The following is a 22,279-nucleotide window of genomic DNA, read 5'->3' as shown; positions in this document are numbered from 1 at the left end:
CACATACTTTTGATTTCAGGCTCTGTGCTTGTAAGTTCATATAGAGTCACATGGCCCTATTATTATATTTAATAATTTGTTGCTGGAGCTGATTTCTCAACTGCAGCTTTTTGCTTTTTTTTTTTTTTTTTTTTTTTTGAGTTTAGGAGCACTAAAAAGTTGGTATTAGAAGTGTGAGAAACTGGGCAAGTCATTTAAATTAGTTTTATATTATTTAAGACTACAAATGCTGTAAGACAAAGCAAATATGAAATGTCTGTTATTAATGCTATGTAGCATTTGTCACCCTTAAAATAGATATTTAGAATAAGTGATCTCTCATTCATTCATTCATTCACTCATTTATTTGTTCATTTTTTCAACAAATATATATTAAGCACTTATTATGTGCTACACTCCGGTAGGTGGTGAGACACACTGATGAGAAAATTTAGATACGGGCCTTGCTTAGAGTCTGATGGAATAGTAAGTAACATTTATCCAGCATCTAATCTCCAGTTACCTTGAGAATATTGACAATCCATGAATCTGACAACCATTCAGTTATAATATGGAATCTATAATTTTGGTGGAAGTCAAGGTGATGAAAGTCTTCCTGTTTCTCTGTCACACCCTTGCACCTGGAGAGCAGAGGGCTGGGAAAGGGAACATGGCAGCAATGTGAATGGAAACGTAGGTAGCTGCTGCTGGTAGGAATGGGTTTATTTTCCTTGAAGGGTAAGGGTGGCTATATGTGTGCAAGGCATACTATGAAGGTGATGGTTATGTTCAGATTAAGGAAATGCAAAGCTCAAATCTCCTTTCCTTTCAGTGATTGAAGGAAAGTCAGCACCAGTTTGGGAAATATGAACCCCCGAAAAATACTTCGGAGGTCTTTTGTTTGGAGGTCTTGCATTTTTTTTCCTTGCCTAAAAAATGTGTTTCCTCTAGATTCTTTATTGCATGGAATGAGGAGTAAAAGAGATTCCTTGAGGCCAATGAAATAAAGGAAGTCCGTTTTCTGAAGGGAATTCATGTGGTAACCCCTCTCTCATCTCTGGAATTTCCTGGGCTTGCCACTAAAGGAGTGGATAATAATCTTGCACATACTTGTGTTTCTAAGTGAGCAACTCATTTGGACATGCTGAGTACCATCCTTGGTGCAGGAGATTTGTTATGGGACTAAAGAGAGTAGCGATAGATTATTTGAATAGATTTTAGTGAAAAATTCTTTTTAAGATTTGATGAACTATCACCTACCTATGAAGTGAGTTATGGATGTGTTAAACTGTGTGGGTTTTCTGATCCATGAGTGAAAACAGACTGAGAATCAAGAGCTGAGACTATATTGATGTTCACCCCACTATGGAGAGATGTTTCAGGCATTAAAGAAGTTTTGAGGTGCAGGCTTATTGAACATCTTTGGAAATATTTTGGTGAAAAATGTCAGAAATATATAACTGACACTGGGTAAAGAGGTGTATTAGGAGAGCCTTGCAGTGTCAGTGAGCACAGGGAGACAGCAGAGTCTGAAGCTTGGGAGATAATTTTTGGAAAATGTAGTTCATCTGAGGAAGAGGGAAGGCAGGATAACCTGATGAACTGGACACAGAGCTGGTGCTCTTGTGGACACTGATAAATGGCAAACTATATGTACTGAGAAAATGACTCTTTTTTAAAAATTTTAATTTTTTTAAGAGTTATTTATTTTAAAGAGAGAGAGGAGAGAGAGTACGAGACTGCTTGTGAGTGGGGGGCGGGGCAGAGGGAGAGAAAGAGAGAGAGAGAAGCAGACTCCCTGTTGAGCTCGATCCCATGACCCTGAGATCATGACCTGAGCCGAAATCAAGAGTTGGATGTTTAACCAACCGAGCCACCCAGGTGCCCCAGAAAATGACTCTTTTAACCTGGACCTTGATTCCCAAGAAGAGCAGATGGACAGAGAGAAGTTCCAGAAAGGAGCAATTCAAATGGGGAAAGTAAGAAATGTTTCAAAGAAACAAGTGAGTAGAAGAATTAAATGTGAAAATATGAGCATAAGGAGCTCATTATCTGCTTCAATCTATTATAGTATATCTATATACTATGTATAACATTATATATACATATATTACAAACACATATGTAATATATATGTATATATTCCAAATATATATATATGTAATTTTTTCCCAGAAGGAATGGGGTACTTTAAATAGGGTAAGAATGCTGAGAAGGAGAAAGAGTAATAACATTTAAGACTTAGAGTAAAGTTCCTTCAAGAGGAGGACTATTTTAGCTCATCTAGTAGGTAACACTGTCAGGGATCAAGGGCTCTAGCATGTGGTTCCACATAGAGCTTCCTCCATACCCATTTCAGGAGCAGTGGCTCCCTGACCCCTCAGATCACACACCGTGTGACTTCTTCTTATGGGGGTATGTCAAGAACCTTGTCTTCTGACCACTTCATCTGCTCACATCTGAGGCCATGAAGGACCACGTCAAGGCTGCCGTTTCCGCATTGACGGTGTGCTGCCACACAGGTTCTGAGATGAGTGAGATGCAGGATTGAGGCTTGCCAGGTGACATGCAGGATACATAATGAGCATCTGCAAGAGTTAAGAAACTGCAGTGGCTTCCTTACAAATTGGTTTGACTGCCTGTTCACATACAACTTAGATACTGAACAATAAATTTTTTAAAGTGTTCAATTCATTTTGAATAACCTGACAGATATTTAATAAATATTTGAAATGAGTCCATTATAGTGTAGTGTTTATTACATGTGTGGTATGTCCCCAGAACTTTGATAGAACTGTAGGGAATTCTTTAAAAACCTCCAAGAAGTTTGTAATTTTGTTGACTTGTTTAAAAATGGATGTACTAAATTCTTAAATTTTTTATTTAACAAACATTTTATAGAAAGTGCTGTGTGCCGGGGATTTTTCTAAGTGCTTTACAGTTATTAACTCCTGTATTCATCTAGATTAAATGACCCAATGATTGGAAGTGCATTTATGAAGGACTTTTATAGATAAGCCTTCTTGAACAGAGGGAATACAAAAGGTTGGATATGTACTGTGAACATATGAAAGCCTAGAAATGGACTGTGATTTACTATTTTTCATGTCCAGAGCCCACTCTATGTAAATTTGTCAAGTAAGCAAAATTTGCCTACATGTTACTCTGCCTTCAGATATAAACTGAGCCCTAAGTTTGTTTTTCGCTTCTTTCAGTCTCTCATTCTGGTTTCCTGGTTGAGTTTATCTACATGTGATTTCTAGGGTAGGCCATGCACTGATGCCAGTTTTGGGTGCCAAGAATTATGGTCAACTGTTCAAGGGGATCCCTGGGATGTGTTTTGAGAAGGTGTCCAATGACTCTCCTTGCATCTAAAGTTTCTGACTTTTATCAGTGGAAGATATGAATTTAACCAATTACCATGATGGTTAGGGTAGTGCTGACTAGAAGTACCCCTTACCTTTCATGAGAACACTCAGAGCCATGGGTGAATTATGTTGACGAGTTGGCTTGCAGGAATGTCTGTTTACCCACAAGATGGCCTAAAATATTCTAACTGAATATTAGAATACTCCCCATGCTCCATTCCCTAACTGAACAGACATTCTTCTAGAGGAGGCGTCAACCTGATCCCATCCAAATTCAGTGTCATTCCGAGAATAGCTAACAACCACTGCTAAATATTTCCCAAGTTAGCCCAGCTAAGAATAGTGTCTTACTTCTAGAGCTCTGACATGAGGAACTCAACACCCTGTTGGAGTCAGATAAGCTGAAATTTTTTTTGAGAGCTTTGTCCAAGTGAGACCGAGGAGGGTGGAGTCTGAGAAAGATTCAGGTTGACTGGGAGTCTAGTAAGACCCCCTGTATCATCTGTGACATGGCATTGAGTGATGCTGTATGCATCAGAAGTGCTTGTGAGCATGCCTAAATGCTGAATCGACCCCTGTCAGTGCCTTGGGCACCAAAGAGACTTCCTTTAACTCTGTCCAAAAATCAAATTGAAGTTTCACTTTTCCTATCTTGTGGTTCTTAAACATTAGATGATACTCTAGGATACCTCTCCTACTTGTTGTGCTACAATTAGTTGAAAAGTTAAATCTCCATCTTGCTTTCTTTAAGAAAAAACATGTTTTCTTCTTAAGAGGTTCAAGTTATAAGGGCTTATTACTAGTCCCCAAATTTACTATCACCTTGCAATTGGTATGGTACTGGATCCTCCCAAGGACATTGAAAGAGCAAGAATTATCATCCCATTTTTATTAATGAGAAATAGAGGCTCAGATGGGTACCTACTAATGGTTCATACTTAGCAAAGTAGCAGATTTCGAACTAGACCCCGGATCTTTGGACTTCCTTGTGTGATATTGCCATTACTTAATCCTTAAGTGTCCAAAGGCTGGTCCCCACCGCCTCCTGCTCATGTATCTATCTGCTTTAGTTTGGCAAGGAAAAAGGCTTTGGGGCTAGGAATGGGTCTCTAAACACAGCACAATGTTTGAGGCAAATGGTCTAATTTTTCCCAGTACCAAAAAGGATCATTTCTATAATATTTCTTATATGATTCTCTGTAACCCACAAGAGTATCACAATATTTTTTTGGTCTGAAGTACAAACTATTGTTTCGGCATGGCTGCATTTGTTTTACATAGATGGTTTGTGTTTAGACTGCCTTGTTCTTTCTTCTCTGGCCTAAATTATTCCTTCCAAGTTGGAAAGTTTTTTTCTTCTTTGGCATCCATTAAAAATCATCAGCAACATGGCCACCCTCCAGAAACACTTCTGTAATGCCAACCACAGGACTCGACGTCTAAAAATACGAATTGAAAATGAGATTTAAGTTAGGGCCCAGAAAGACATCTTTCCATGTGTCTTTTCTAAAATTTGGTAAAACCTGTCCTAGGGAAAAGTGTGAAATACATGAAACCTTTATTGCTACTTCCTACAAAAACTTTGGCTGAGTAATTAGTGAGAGCTTGTCCTTTTCAACCTGACTTTCTCCTATTAGCCACTTTTCATCTTTTGACTTAAGGTTATGTAAGTTCAGAAGAGATTCTCATTCTATCCAGAGCCCTCAGCTGAGCAGCCTTACTGGGAAGAAGCAGGGCTCCTCCGTGATGATCCCCAAGCTCTTGAAGTTTATATTTTCATTTGGCCATCATTTCTGTTTCCTTTATGGAACTGATTAAATTCACCAAATGATGCAACATGAAATAAAATAGTTTGGGAAAAGTGTGGGCAGTTTAAAATTTGACATTTAGTGGGGAAACTGTAAACTTTAAAAAATATATATATCTAAATTAATTAGCTGGGATTTCCTCACCCTTTCTTCCATCTAAAACCCCCTTCCAGTTCATTCCATAAGAATGATTATATCCTATAATAAACCATTCTTAGTTGCGTTTTATGTCTTTACTCAGCTTTTTCCTACATTTTTCATCTTCTGACTTTCAAGTACACAGTCTAATGATAAAGCCCTGTATACCCAGTCCAATCACTTGTAATTCCTCAAATGCTCCAAATTTGGCATGTTTCTCCTCCTCCCTCCCTCCCCTTTTTCTTCTCTCCCTCCCTCTTTCCCTCTCTCCCTTCCTTTTTGCACACAAACTAGCATAGAAATTCTTAGGGCAGACTGTGAGGGATTAGTAATAGTTAAAATTACCTTTTCCAGAAGATGTAAAAATAAAAGACTGAATCCAAAGGTGAGACAGTAAACCCATTTAATATGTAATGATTGCTGACTTTTTTTTCTTATTGCATTTTCTAATTTTCATAGCTTTTATATGTGGTTGGAAAAATGTACTGAACATTAATTTTGAAGAACAACAGAACAGTTCTGCAGCTGTTCTGTCTCCTCAGTAGTCTGTAAACCTCATGGCACCACATTTCCCAGCTTCACTCAGATTGAGATTTAGATGAATGGATTTAATCAGCCAGGTTTGGAATCTGTCAGCCTTATTGCTACTTTTGAAAGAAACCTTGGTTTCTGTCTTCTAAAGTTGACTATCTTTATCTACTGAGGATTATTGTGGATTCACACAAACCTAAAACTTAATTATTTTTTCCCAGAAAATTTTGTTCTCTCTTGGTCTTTTGGACTCAGACATTTCTGGCAGACTTTTGTGTGCACAAACTATGATGTCACAAAGTTATAGATTTTAAACTTTTGTGGCAGCCCTTAGGCTGTATCTGTAGTTTTTCAATAAGGGAGTGTTAGCTTTTGTCCCAGGCTGAACCTAGACTGATCAGTTTTCAAAATGTTGAGTTTTCCCTTGCCAAGGAGTCCATGCTAGTATCCATCAAACCAAAAGCAGGATTCACAAGTCTGTGGCTCATAGCCCGTAGGTTTTTGGGTTTGTGTGTGTGTGCATGTGTGTGTGTGTGTGTGTGTGCACACACGTGTGTTTTGTTCTGTTTCCTTTACTTTCCTTTCTTCCCATTCATGTTTTGCCCTATTAGACCCCCACTGTTTTTTCAAATTTATTCAGGTATGATAGACAAATAAAAAGTATATATTTAAAGTTCAGTGGGTTAATTTGATATACATATATATTGTGAGATGATTACGTGTGTGTGTGTGTGTGTGTGTGTGTGTGTGTGTGTGTGGTGAAAATACTTAAGATCTATTCTTTTAGCAAATTTCAAGTATACAATTCATTACCATTAATGATAGTCATCATGCTGTACATTATGTCTCCAAACTTACCCATCTTATAACTGAACCTTTGTACCCTTTGACCAACATCTCCCCATATCTCCACCCCTCAGCCTGTGATAACCACGATTCTCTCTGCTTCTGTAAAAAAAGTTCTGTTCAACTTTTTTAGATTCTACTTATAAGTGGTACCAGGCAGTATTTGGCTTTCTCTATGTGGCTTATTTCACTTAGCATAATGTCTTCCAGTTCATCCATGTTGTTGCATTTCTTTCTTTTTTTCAGTTTGAATAATATTCCATTCTGTGTGTGTGTGTGTGTGTGTATTACATTTTCTTTATCCATTCATCTGTTGACACCTAGGTTGTTTCCATATCTTGTCTATTGTAAATAATTCCCATGTCATGGGAGTGCAGATATCTCTTTGAGATAGTGATTTTATTTCCTTTGGATATATACCCAGAAGTGGAATTGCTGGATTATATGGTAGTTCTATTTTTAATTTTTTGAGGAATCTCAGTACTATTTCCATGAAGGCTATACCAGTATACTCTCCCATCAACAGTGTAAAAGGGTTCCCTTTCTTTACCAGAACTTGTTAACAGTTTGACTTTTTGGTAATAATCATCCTAATAGGTGTGAGATGATATTTCATTATGGTTTTGATTTGCATTTATTTGATGATTAGTGATGTTAAGTACCTTATTACGTATGTGTGGGCCATTTATATGTCTTCTTTGGAAAAATATCTATGTTTTTGCCCACTTTTTAATCTGTTTATTTGTTATTGTTACTGTTTTTTGTTTGTTTGTTTGTTTTTGCTGTTGAGTTGTAGGAGTTCTTTATATATTTTGGATACTAACCTCTTACCAGGTACATGGTTTGCAAGTATTTTCTTCCATTGCATGGGTTGCCTTTTCATTTTGTTGATTGTTTCTTTTGCTGTGCAGAATCTTTTTAGTTTGATATAATTCCATTTGTTTACTTTTACTTTTGTTGCTTTTGCTTTTCACCTCAAATCCAAAAAATCATCACTAAAACTGATGTCAAGCAGCTTTTTCCCTGTGCTTCTTTCTAGGAGTTTTATGGTTTTAGGTCTTATGTTTAGATTTTTAAGCCATTTTTATAATTTTAATTCCATTGTAATTAATATACAGAGTTATATTTGTTTCAGGTGTACAATGTAGTGATTCAACAATTCCATATATTACTTAGTGCTCTTTAAGATAAGTGTACTTCTAATCCCCTTCACATGTTTCCCCTATCCCCACTCCCCCCTCCCCTCTGGCAACCATCAATTTGTTCTCTATAGTTAAGAATCTGTTTTTTGGCTTATCTCTTTTTTTACCCTTTGTTCATTTGTTTTGTATGTTAAATTCTACATATGAGTGAAATCATATGGTATTTGTCTTTCTCTGACTGATTTATTTTGCTTAGCCTTATACTCTCTAGATCCATCCATGTTGTTGCAAATGGCAAGATTTCATCCTTTTTATGGCTGAATAATGTTCCATTGTGTGTGTGTGTGTGTGTGTGTGTGTGTATATACCATATCTTCTTTATCCATTTTTCTATCAATGGACTGAGGGTGCTTCTGTAATTTAGCTATTGTACACAATGCTACAATAAACATAGGGGTGCATATATCCTTTTAATAAGTGTTTTTATATTCTTTGGGTAACTCTACCCAGTAGTGTGATTACTGGATTATAGGGTAGTTCTATTTTTTAATTTTTTGAGTAATCTCCATATTATCTTCCACAGTGGCTGCACCAGTTTGCATTCCCACCAGCAGTGCACAAGGGGGTTCCTATTTCTCCATATCCTCACCAACACTTGTTGTTTCTTGTGTTTTTGATTTTAGCCATTCTGACAGGTATGAGGTGATATCTCATTGTGGTTTTGGTTTGTATTTCCCTGATGCTGAGCAATGTTGAGCATCTATTCATGTGTCTGTTGGCCATCTGGTTGCCTTCTTTGGAGAAATGTTCATGTCTTCTAGCCCATTTTTTAATTGGATTATTTGTTTCTTTGGTCTTGTGTTTTATCAAATTTTTAATATATTTTGGGTATAAACCTTTGTTGGATATGTCATTTACAAATATCTTCTCCCATTCTTTTAGTAGTAAGTTGTCTTTTAGTTTTTTTGCTTGTTTCCTTTGCTGTGCAGGAGCTATTTATTTTGATGTAGTCCCAATAGTTTATTTTTGCTTTTGTCTCCCTTTCTTCAGGAGACGTATCTAGAAAGATATTATTGTTGATGTCAGAGAAATTAATGCCTGTGCTCTCTTCTAGGATTTTTATGGTTTCAGGTCTCATATTTAGGTTTTTAATCCATTTTTAGTTTATTTCTGTGTATGGTGTAAGAAAGTGATCCCGTTTTTTTGTTTTTGTTTTTGTTTTTTTGTATTTAGCTGTCCAGTGTTCCCAACACCATTTGTTGAAGAGACTGTCTTTTTCCCACTGCATATTCTTGCCTATTTTGTTGAAGATTAATTGACCATGTAATTGTGGGTTTATTTCTGGGCTTTCTATTCTGTTCTATTGATCTATGTGTCTGTTTTTGTGCCAGTACCACACTGTTTTGATTACTACAGCTTTGTAATGTAACTTGAAGTCCAGAATTGTGATGCTTCCAGCTTTTTTTTTTTTTTTTTTTTTTTTTTTCCTTTTTCAGATGGCTTTGGCTGTTAGGGGTCTTTTGTGGTTCATTTCATACAAATTTCAGAGTTGTTTGTTCTAGTTCTGTGAAAAGTGCTGTTGGTATTTTGGTAGGATTACACTGAATGTGTAGATTGCTTTGGGTGGTATAGACATTTTAACAATATTTGTTCTTCTAATCCATGAGCATAGGATGTCTTTCTATCTCTTTGTGACATCTTCAGTTTCCTTCATCAGTGTTTTATAATTTTTAGAGTACAGTTCTTTCACCTCTTTGATTAAGTTTATTCCTAGGCATTTTATCTTATTTTTAAATTTTATTTTATCTTTGGTGCAATTCTAAATAGGATTGTTTTCTTAATTTCTCTTTCTGTTGCTTCATTATTAGTGTATAGAAATGCAACAGATTTCTGAACAATTGATTTTGTATTCTGCCACCTTACTGAATTCATTTATCAGTTCTAGTAGTTTCTTGGTAGAGTCTTTAGAATTTTCTAAATATAGTATTTAGTTTTAGGTCTTATGTTTAAATTTTTAATCCATCTGAGTTGGTTTTTGTGTATTTGTGTATGACATAAGATAAGAGTTCAGTTTCATTCTTTTCCATATAGATATCCATTTTCCCACTCTCATTTATTGGGTGAGAGCCTGAGATGCATCCACCTGTGGGCAGCACGTGTCCTGTGGGATGGCACACAGTTGGGCCTCATAGATGATCTATCACATAGTTTGCTCTCATTTGGTGAACTGAACATGTGGCTTGTCAGAAACATTTTTCTTCAGTGTTTTAGCATGTGCCTTGTAAGGGAAATTTAATCCAGATGTGTCGAAGATTCATTTACACTTAAATCATTAAAGCATTGTTCTGAGGTTTTGATGCCTAACAAGTCTTTTGACTTTTTCCAAGCCGTCCTAAATGCTTTGCCAAGGGCAAATCTAATGCCCAGCACCAGAAAATTCATGTTTTCTCCTTGAGTCTAAAATCCTTGCTTATATCTCAGGGAAAAGGTTTTTTAGCAGTCAACATCTACCTGCTCCTGTTTCTAAGTGTCTCAGAGGAGCGGAGCTCTGGAAGGGTAAAATATGATTTGGCATGATTTACACATCTGGCCCCAATCTGGGCCTGTATTCTAACTTGGCAGGAGGTACAGGATGTATTTTACTTTCATCTACCTCTGTTTCATTGGAGACATTGTGCGATGCAAACCCCAGACGATTCTGAGTTCATCTGGTCAATGAAAATGGAAAGGAAGAAGCCTCTCTTCATTGCGAGGATTTGGGGTAAACATATTAAAGAGCATGAATGCATAGAGAAGCATTATGTTTCTATTGTTTCCAAGACAAGAGCCAAGCCACCACGGATGAATCTGCATTTTACCAATAGGCTTACATCCCTCACGTGGCTAAAAATTTCAGTTACCTCACTTATGGTTAGGGCTGGTCCTAGGGTAATGTGGTGATGCCGATAAGGCTGGTTCCAGAAGGAACCTCTTTTAGTATCTTTCCCTTTCTTGTTCCCTTTTGACATTTACCTTTAACTCTTTCCCTGTGCTCAGAAATTGCCCCAGGTCCTTCTGGGCATCCAGGAAAACATGAGCTAAATTAAGTCCTATGAAATTCCTACTGAGAATACACCATTTCCGTAGGACAGATGACAACTTGAGACAGGGATTATGTCTCTTTTACTTCTGTATCCCTGGTGTTTAGTAAAGTACCTGGGCATACAATCAGTGCTCAAGTCATGTTTGCTGAATAAATTTAGTATCTTTGTACATGGAAAAGTCATGCTAAATTCAAAAGGCTGAACTCCTGACCATGAAATTTCAGCCATTAACCTAATCTCAACAAACAGCCTGTCTTTCTATATTTTGTATAGAGTTTCATCCATTCAAACCTCAAATCCACAGCAGGAAATACACCAACTAATGGCAGCCCATGGGGCATTGTTTTTGAGTGGAAATCTTTCCACTACCCTCAAGCACCCATGGAATACAGGAAATGTAGGAAATGTCCAACACTTGGGACAGAAGGAGGCTGAGGCTTCTTTGCTGATTGGCTTGCCCTCGTGTTGAGGCAGTGTGTGGGGCCACTTATTACCTGTGAGATTCTGGTCCTTTATCTGTGGGTTGAAGTTCTCACCTCTGTAATGAGAGGTGTAGACTAGTTCAGTCGTTCTATCTATACCATTCATTTCATATGTCACTTTTTGTGAAGGTAGTCACACTTCAGAAATTATTGAGCTTCAGGTTATTTGGGACAGGGACACAGTCAATCTTTTTCTGGCTATCCCTTCTGGTTTCTCTACTATGGTTTTGAAAACTCACGTAAGCCAATTTAGCCAATGCCAATGTCAGTCTCTTTTGGTGATTACAGGTCACTTCCAACAGTTCGAAGTAAGTGGGAACTGGATAGCTCCTTCCCCCACCCTAGTTACCAGGTGTTAGGAATAGTGAAATCAAGTCTTAGATATAATCCTACTATAATGTAACATTTTTTAGCAAGCAGTCAATGTAATTGGCTTGATGACATCTTTGTCCTTCTAGGCACTCAGGCCAAACACTTTGCATAAATATTCATTCACATCAAGGCAGATAAAGCAGTATTCGTGAACAGGGGGAAAAGCCCTCTAGTTTGAAGAGGCAAAAAAGTCCTTCATCAAGTGGCAAAGACTGGACCAGACCTAGGGTCTCACATTGAGAGGGAACGTGACAAATTGTTATCCTTTTTCACAAGGGTAAGGTGCCTGCATACAATTTCCATCTGACCACTATCTAGAACACCATTTTACCAATGAAAATATTATCTAACAAGTTTACGTGAATGCTATCTTCTAGTGCAGATTTGAAAAGCCATATTGAAAGCTGCTTGCAGTAGGCTTCTCAGAGAATGTCTGATTAGGGTCTTATTTTAAATGCTAGCTAATCGCTCCTTGAGGAGTTCTGGTTAGTTAAGGTTCACATACAAATACATTGCTCTGTTTGTGTGCAAGTATTTCAAAATAAATTAGATACTATAACATTAGCCTTGAGAACTGATAAATTTTATGATCCTATCAATAAAAATGTGATTAGCCTCCTTCTATATGTATGTAAAAGTCTGAAATGTCAAACTGAAACAATTTTGAACCCAGATTAGTTGCACTGTTCTTTAACTTAACATCCAACAATAATATATAAAATGATCTAAGGCATCTGCTATTTTTAATGTGTTTATTTTAAATGAAAAATGGAAATAATACTTTTAAAAATGAAATTATTTATGTAATCAGTTTATTATTCACAACATAGTTAACATAAGATATTTTTGAAGTCTTAAAATGAAATATTTTTGAATAAGTTATTTTGATAGTTTTTAAAATTATTTAACATGACATCTTCGTGAAATCATGTATTTGTATAAGGAAATGCGTTTTAGTCACAGCAGGGAAATTTCATCTAATTCATTCAAGCATGACTCTTACATTTGTTAAGAGTATGGTAATTGTATTCTCCTAGTAGAAGATTCTTTTATTCTGTCATTATATGTTGTCATTTTTAGATACAAAACGAATTTCTGTCATATCTTGCCAAAAAAAAAAAAAAAAGGGCCACATTTCCAAGCAATCACATTATTATTTGTACTTCAAGCATTTTTTTCCTATTATAAAAAGATCCTCCCTTTAGCAGCCATGCATGAATCTGGACTTCAAAGGAAATAGATGTATACATGTGACAGTTAAATGTGGAGGCAGGACGACTTGCCTCATTCATCTGTAATTCCCTCTGAGTGCCTACTATGTGCCAGGTTTTATGCTGAGCACAGGATTGGATGTGTGAATGTAGCAAGATGCCAACAGATGTGTACCTAGTGTCCTGGGGCTACAGCCAAGTACCAAAGGAGAAATGTACATTGGTTTAATAGGCCAGATGACAACCTTTGTGTCTTCCCACTCTGAGTTCCACTGTGAGGTCAGGGGTTGTCTTGCTAATTTTGTTTTTAGTGAAGGGGAGAGGGGGTAAATAAAATAGGACAGCAATTAATTCTGTGTGTAAAATACTGTATACGTTTAACCTCATACATAAAGACAGAGTGAAACAATCTTCTATGTGCCAGGCATATATAGAAGTCTCCCTGGGAGATCACACACACGCTCTCAATGTTTTAAATGCCACCCATATGCTGATGATGTCAAAATATTAATCTATAGTTCTCATTTTTCAGACTTGTACATGCACACTCATGTCTTCTGGGCCCTCCATGCAGACATGGTTCAAAAACCTCAAATTCAAAGTGAACCAAGGTGTTGCCCATCTAGACCCGTGGGCCTCAGTAAATGGTAGACCCAGGAGTGAAGCAGAAACTTGGGAGCCATTCTAGATATTTCCCACTCTTTCGGATCCACGTCCAATCCACTATTATATCCTCCTGATTCTAGTTCCTAAATAATTGTGATCATTTTCTCCTCTTTATCCCTATCATTTCTATTTTAATGCAGTGTCCCCATTGCAGACCACCTTAAGAATCAGAAGAACTACCTGTCTGATCTGTCTCCTCCATCTGTCTTCCTCAAAGTCAAACTCCACACAGCCGAGAGCATGATTTATTAAAAACACAAATATAACCAGGCTACTTCTTTATTGATATCTCTTCAATGGCTCTACTTCAATTATAGCAGCAATGTTTATATTATGGGGGGGAACCCATCAGTTTGTTATGAAATCAGTTTAGTCACTTGTGATCAGAGTTTTAAAGAAAGTTAAATAGGATAGATTAGAATAGAATAACCTAGACAACAGTGATCCCCACATAGTGAGAGTAAGTAATGCTTGCAAAACTTTTGTTGGAAAGTGTGTGTGTGTGTGTGTGTGTGTTTGTGTGTGTGTGTGTGTTATGTGGCTGGGTGACTATGAAAAATGCACTTCATTTTTCTTTTTAACTGGAAATCCTGATTTAGCAAAAATGAAAGCTACTGAACTAAAAGAACTTCTCAAAATTTGCTATAGAAATACACTTAAGGACTGAAGAGGACGAATACAATCCCCAGGGAAAATAGGGATATCCTCTTTATAAGTAAAAAAAAAAAAAAAAAAAAAAAAATTTCTGTAAATTTACTCATCAAATTTTACATTCTTCTTACTAACAGATCTACATTTGTCTTATCATAAATGCAATGCTTTACATTACTTACATGTGTTTCTTTACCCTGACGCTTTGCATAGTCCCGCCACAGCACCTCGGGGTCCTCATTCCTTGTCTCAGAAGGCAGACTGAAAACTGTTAATGGTCGAGCTGCTCAGCATGGGCTATGCTGTCTTTTGATGACCTACCCCTGTCTGCGGGGACTCCTTTGCCTGGTACTTTGGGTTCCAGAAATACCCAGCTGCCCTTGTGTCTCTCTGTCCCTCCCCTTCCATGACTATGACCTTCATACCTTTGCCCTTCCTCTAGCTTCTGTCTCAAATGTCCTCCCTCTTGTCCTTCTCCAGGATTTTTCCCCTTCTTATGTTAGAGCTCAGCTAAGGAGTCATTCCCCTGTGGGAAGCCACGCTGACCCACATTATCTGCTGAGGTGACCAGGCTGCTGCATTACTCTGTCCCAAGCTCGCAGAAGGAGGTGCAATGACATAGAATAGAATCATGTTGAAAAGTATAGATCCTGGTGACTCTGTCATCAGCATGGCATAATCGAATATTTATTTCCTGATGTGTTATTGCAGCAGAATGTTACCTTGGAATAGTAATTTGTGTTTTGCCTGTTGGATTTTCCCATCTTTCCTTTTAAGCACTTAGCTGACAGGCCCTTTGGAATCATTACCTCTGGGAGGAAAGTAGAAACTCTGTAGAGTGAAATCTGCCTGCCTTTTGTCAAGTAATCACATGAAGTGTACTGGATGGAGAGAAAAGAGCAGGGTTGTGGGGGCACCTTTGTGGACAAGTAGAAAGGGAAAAGAGAGACTCCCAAGAGGGGAGATGGGAGAGGTTGCTAAATATGGGCAGGCCCTTGGCCAGCAGGAAGACATCAGAGGTAGCCGCATGGTGTGTTGATCACATAGTCTCCAACCTTGGCAAAGGCTCCTCATCCCACAGAGAGGCAAGGAGGTGGCAGAGCTTCTGGCCTAGTGGGGAATCATGTGGGCTGAGATATGAGGCCCTTCAACAGAATCCAGAGCATCAGAGCAGGCAGGTGCCAAATGAAGAAGGCCTCCTGGTGTCCTTTATCTATAGAAGGCTCAGCCCTGAGAGGTAGGGAGTCCAATAGTGACTGTGTTACATTTACAGGGGGCTTGAGTTGTGCTTAAATTGATCTAAAGAACAGGTAAGTGTCCCCTCATACCTAGGTTTGTAGACTGTTTCATGTCCATCATAGTATCTTTTTTTTTTTTTTTGGCTTTATATTTGATATTTTTTTCTTATCCCATGAATAGCTGACATTTGGAAAAGTTTGTGCCTTATGTACATTGGCTCATTGAGTTCCCACAGTAGTTCTTATAAGGTTGACCCCCACTGCCACCTTTATTTTACAAATGATAAAGTGACAACTTAAAAAAAACCTGTCCTAAATTCTAGCCAAGTGCTGGAATCTGGATTTAAACCGAAGCCAGCTAGATCTGGAGTCTGTGCACTCACCCCTACACCATCCTGCCTCACCTGTGCTGGGTTTCTGGTGGATGGTATCCCTTTGAGGACCATACCTTATGCTCCCGTCTTCTTCATAGTGCTTAACTCAGTGAGGGACATTGGAGGTGATCAACAAATATGACTTGGCATCATAGGCACTTAGGCTCCTGTGGAAGGAGCCCAGATCCTCCATCTTGGTCCCCATCTGATATTGTTTGGCCAAGAGGAGAAGGGTGGTTCAAGATGAACTCTTTTCCATCTCAAGCCCCCCACTCTACTTCCCTTTGTATTGCCTGCCCAGCCACAGGTAGAACCATAGCTGGCTTAACCACAAGTTGGTTGTGTGTCCTTTCTATGGTTTTGGTCTTTAAGGTTCTGTGAGAGGGTGTTTAGTGAAGAGCTGAGGGCATTCCAAAACTGAATCCTGCAGTTACTCTGCTTTCCCTCACAAACTCCCTCTCAGGAGCCTCCTTAGTGCTTGGGGACAGGAACCCAGGGGATCTTCAGATGAATAGCAAGGATATTTGGGGCTGTGATGGTCAAAGAAGGAATCCCTGAGGAAAGTTTTGCTTGTGATTTGTCAGAAGACATTTACAAGTCTCTTCCAGTGCAGAGAGATAAGGCTCCCATAGACAGCCAGATTCCCTCTCAAACTCACACTCTTATTTCCTGGGGAAGAGGATGCATTCAGCTTTTGTGACTTGATTTGAAACCATTGAAATTGAGTGTGCCACCAGGACAGGAGCACTCTGTGCAGGGGCTGTCTGCACAACAAGGGTGACACTGTGAACCTTCACTGCACACCACATCAGGGCCCAGCCAGGGATGACAGAAGGGTGATTCTTGCCCATCTGGGGCTGCTACACGTTGTGAACTCCAGGAAGAAGACGTGTGACTGAGGGCCTTTGTAGCTCAGGGCCTGGAAGATGAAATATGAACCCCTTCTGTTTCCTTGCCTTATTCTCACCTAAGCCCAAGAAGTGGATTGAGCTCAAGTCTGGGGAGATAGTCGAGCAAGCTGTTTCTGGAAGGTCCCAACAGGACTGTGGGACTTTTTCTGCTAACCATTGTCAGGCACACCCCAACCTGTTCAGTGTCAGGAATGTCAGACCTCCTTTCAAAATCAGAGCAACTCATCAAATGCAAATGACCACAGGTTGAATCAGTCTCTCCCTGAGGATTCAACCTTGATTGTTTGGGATATAGAATTGGGTGGTTTCTGAAAAGTGCTCATGCAGCTGCAGATGATGCTGGGGGGATCTCTCATAGTTACGTGCCGAACATTTGATTCTGCAGCCTGTGTGCTGGCCGTACTCTCAAGCAAGTGAAGGAGTGTTATTAATAATAGGTTGTGTCTCTTAAGGATTCCTGGAGAGAGCTAGTCATGAGCTAGTCTTCTGGCCTTTGCTTTAGGTTCCATATTTGTTCAGTTGTACGAATCTATCCCCTCCCCAAATCTAGTAAGAGGACCCAAGAGAGTCTTTGTTTCTTCATGATAACACCACTTTTTAAACATGAGAGTAGAGTTGCAGGGCTCTCATTCACACAGCCCCGCTCTGTAATTGGAAGCCAGCCTCAAGGTAACTTCCTGCTGCGCAGGTGGCCCATAGCAGGAGGATCCCAGGCTTGATGTTGGGCACAATGGTCATCCCACTGCTCCCCACCTGGATGGACACAGGCTGACAGCCCCCTCCTTGGCTTGGTGCTGGGAAAGCCCTTGGGACCCTGTGGATGGAGTGATGGGGGAGACACACATTTACCTCTGCCCTCTTCCCCAGCATCAGACTCTACTGTGGCTGCTTCAGAGTGTGTGTTTCTGCAGATGTGCCTTTGGCTCTCAAGAGGCAGAGTGTTGGCTGGTCCAGTGCTGGGGGCTGCCAGCAGGGATGTCATGTGTTCTGTGTGTTTTGTATGTGTGTGATTTTAATGTTCCCAGCTGGAGTTTTCTTGCTCATTGCAACAAGGCTTCTCTTCTGTATATGCTTAGCTTTTTTCTGTCAATGAAGGAGAAAGTTGGTTATAAGGGGACTGAATAAGGAAAGAAGAGCAGATGCTCTCTCACGCTCTTCCCCCACGATCAACATGCCTTCTGCCCTGCTTTTCCTGGCAGGACTCAGCTCTGCTCTGAGCGGTCCAAGCCTGGGAACTGGCTGGCCACATCCGGGATCTGTTTTGGAGCTCAGCTCTGGACCACATGGGGAAAGCATCCCCCACAGGAGGGTTGTGGTCTCCCATTGAGGGCAGAAAGGGAATGGTCTCTCTGAAGGGCAGAGGATGCCTTCGCCAAAAATGGGTTTGAACCCTTCCTCCTTCATGGAGTCTGGGGCTGAATTCCTAAATGATGCAATGGGAGAATGATGGGGAAAAAAGGAGACACACATGAGCTTGATTCTTCTATAGTGTGTCCCCTTCATTCCCCACATTATATGCATGCGATGAGATGTGGACCTGAGTGTCTGGCCCTCATTGCACACCACACCGCTTCTACCCTCCTTAGGCCTGTGTTCATATCCACTTTGCAATCATGTCCCGGGCCACACTTCTAATCTCAAAATTTTGTGAATTCTAACCACTGATCTATGCCTTAATTTTGATGTAATCTTCTTGCCCAGGTTGATAATAGTATCTCATTTATGGATATTTCTACTTATGGGCAAACCTAGCTAATTTTTTTCTCTTAACTTTTGGCTTAAAGGACACCTATAGATATGAGCTTTTGTCAGAGATGATCTCTCCAGGCCTAAGTCTAAACCACTGATCCTCTCTCAGAGAATGAGGGCTAGTTCTTGAATTTTGGACACTTAGCATTTACTAGGGGAGAGTAGGAGAATGGAGGGAGTGAACATCAAAGCGTGGTATTGAACGCCATGGTGGGCAGATTTGCCAAGGCCTGGAAATGATTTCCTTTTCCTAGTACTAGGGCAATTGGTCCAACTTGCCAAAACCAGTTTGCCAATTGTTAAATGACCAATTTGCGGAATTTACCAAATTTACTAATTTACCAAATTACATTTATGCATTTGTAAAGACTTGAGCAATTGGCACAGGGTGGGTTTGCCGGGCCTGAAAAAGCACTGGGGGACTCAGAAGCGATGGTCCCTGGGAACAGGCCTGCAGCTGACACACAGGAGCCTCCAGGGGGCGCCACTGACCAGACTGTGATGTGCACTGGATAAGTGGGTGGAGAGTTATTCAGCCATTCAGTGCTGAAATACAGAGCATTTCTTACTACTCAGTTCCTGTTTTTAAGCCAGTTCTTATATTTTAGCATTGTTATGTTTAAAAGCTCACCAAGGTATATTCTTCACTGGTTACCTTGCCTTCCACTTTTCCCATCCTCCTACCATGTAACTTGGCTCTTCATCTCTTCTCTCTCATTTTGGAGCAACGCCAAATCCCTCACGTTCTCCTGTGGAGCATGGGCAGAACAGGTTAGCTGTCTCTGTATTGCTTTTGTTCCTGATAACCTTGTACTTTCAGGGTCCACCTTCTACCACAAAAGACTGACCAGAAGAAAAATGATTTCTTCCCTAAGAGAAATTATGGTGCCAGCTTTTCAGGTAAATATAATAATAATAAAAATATTTTCTACACCTAAGCATGCTCTTACAATTTTGGAAAAATAGAAAGAAAAAACTTCAAATTTTTGTAAACCCAATGTGATAGGCTTCATATATTAGGCAATACATATTTTAGGGATTAACAAGTGACTGGTTTTTGTAATGAAATATTGTGATAGCTCTCTACCCTCTCCCTTCTAAAGTCATAGCAGACTGCTTCACCTGATTTTGCCCTAGATCTTAGAGGAGGAATAGAAAACTGAGCTCAGCAGATTGGAAGATCAGATTAGGAGCTTGACACAGAAGCTCTTGTTAGGAAATGAGGATTTTGTGTCGTCTTCCTGACTTATCGAAATCCTCAAGGGTGACATTTGGGGCTGCTGGGTGGGCATGGGCTATAGGTTCTTTGGAAAGAAGATGAGAACCCTAGACATCAGGGCTTATCTTGCTAAATTAAAAAAAATATATATATTTTTATATGTAAAGTTATATGATATATAAATATGTATATAAATATAAAAAAGTATATATATGTGTATATATAGGATTTAAAGGATTTACTTAAGTTTTAAGAGCAAAGACAAAATGCCTCATAGGGAGAAGGTGCCTACACAGAGAAGGGATCTAGATCAGTGGCTGTGGTCTGTGGCAATCAGGTCCTGGTGGGATTGACTTCTGCATTGGTGGTATATGTGTTGTGTATGAAACTGGCTCTCTAGTCTGCTTGGGATGCCATAACAACATATCATAGAATGGCTCTCTTAAAGAACAAAAATTAACTTTATCACAGTTCTGGAGGCTGAAAATCTGAGATTAGGGTGCCAGTACGGCCAATCTTTGGTGAAAACTCTCTTCCTGATTAACAAATGGTCACCTTCTTGCTGTGTCCTCACATGGAAGAGAGAGAGTGCAAGCTCTCTGGTGTTTTTTCCTATAAGGGCATTATCCCCATCATGAGGGCTCCACCCTCATGACCTCATCTACGCTTCATTATCTCTCAAGGGCTCCATCTTTAAATATCATCATCTTGTGGGGTGGGGGAGGTCTTTAATGAGTGAACTTGAGAGAGGATCAAAATATAGTCCATAGCACTGGTTGAGAAACTAGCTTGCTTTTACACTAAGATCATGGTCCTGGATTTGGATAACACAATAAAGATAATGCCAAGTATTGTTCAGTGGTCTCTGCTCATTCCAAGTTGGATTGAACTAAGGAAGCAAACCGAAGGAAAAGGCTGTATGCTTCTTTTTTTCCCTCTCCTTGAGCTTTTGATTAAAAAGTTCTCTGACACCGTACACATCTAGGACACAACTCTCCATTAACTAGCCGTTTATAACTATCTATATGTTTACTTTATGGACCAACCATTAACTTGATAGGTTTTTTTGGAAATCCTGTATTTCTGTGAATAAGAGGAAACTGCTCAAATGTGGGTCCAGGTTAAATAGTTCCTTCTGGGCCGGCTGCTTCTGTCATGGGCCTGACTGACTCTCAGTCTCACATCCAGGCCACTCAGAATTAAATGGAAAGGGCTTCATCTGAAGTGGGGATTTTTAAAGATGAATTAGGGAAACCTGTTCGTGATCTTGGACTAGAACTCCAAGGTAAAGTGGGAGCTCAGATAAGATTGACAGATGACGTGCTCCCAGCCCATACCTATTCCTACTGATGTGATTCACCTCTTTCTATTACTGAGGTATGATTAGTCCAATCCAGGAGGAATTATAGTCTAATGCCAAGGAAATGACCTAGTACATATTGGTGAATATATATATATTTAATATATGATATATATCTATGTAATTTTAGTAGCTGCCTAAGAAAATTTGGGAGAGGAAAACAAGATTGCCAACTAAAATGTGTACATCATAAAGGTTCAGGTTAAAATAGATATTTATGTTGTTTTTACCACGAATCTGTGGAAATTATTTTTTATTTGTTGGGAAGGGTCATCTCTGAGTTTCCTGTAAAGTTTGGCATCGTTTAGTCTATCCTTTATGACTCTTTCTCATGTATTTGTGTGTATATATATAGTCTGTCTCTATTTCCTGAACTCCACAATGAACTGACAAACTAGCAGTAATTTGAATCCAGCCCTTAAAATTTAATCTTCTGGGATAGTCCATTTCATGCCCCTGAGGAAACAGTCCTGGCAGAATAAGAGTGGGAATCTAAGGCGGCAATAGCACATTCTCGTACTTATCTGAAAGTGTGTGCTGGTATGAGAGTCGTGTAACAAAAAACCAAATGAATATCGGGGTGAAACAAGATGTAGGAGCCCTTGGAATGCATGGGAGAAATGCAGTCTTGATTGGCTCCCTTGAAGGGCATTGTGGTTTCTGATATGTGGACAACCCAGGCAAAGCAATGAAAATGGACAAAGGCCCAGGAAGGGCAAGCGCCTGCTGAGACATTTAGGGCAAATGGGACTATAACATAGAAAGAGAAGAAAAAGGTGAGAGAAAAAAAAGTAGATAGAAAAGTAAATGAAGGGGCGCCTGGGTGGCACGGCGGTTAATCGTCTGCCTTCGGCTCAGGGCGTGATCCCGGTGTTACGGGATCGAGTCCCACATCAGGCTCTTCCGCTGGGAGCCTGCTTCTTCCTCTCCCACTCCCCCTGGTTGTGTTCCCTCTCTCGCGGGCTGTCTCCCTCTGTCGAATAAATAAATAAAATCTTTAAAAAAAAAAAAAAAGTAAATGAATGACTCAAACTGTTCATTATTGAAGGTTTCCAGTGTTTCCCTAATAGAGATCACCAAGTCATAGGTCTTAATTTTGCCTTACTAACATCTTTCTGGTCAGTGCAAAAATGAGTACCTCTTCTGACCAC

This window comes from Ursus americanus, chromosome 5 (genome assembly GCF_024610735.1).
Source record: "Ursus americanus isolate L20-20 chromosome 5, mUrsAme1.1.p, whole genome shotgun sequence".
Taxonomy (NCBI): Eukaryota; Metazoa; Chordata; class Mammalia; order Carnivora; family Ursidae; genus Ursus; species Ursus americanus.
This window is presented reverse-complemented; position numbering follows the sequence as displayed.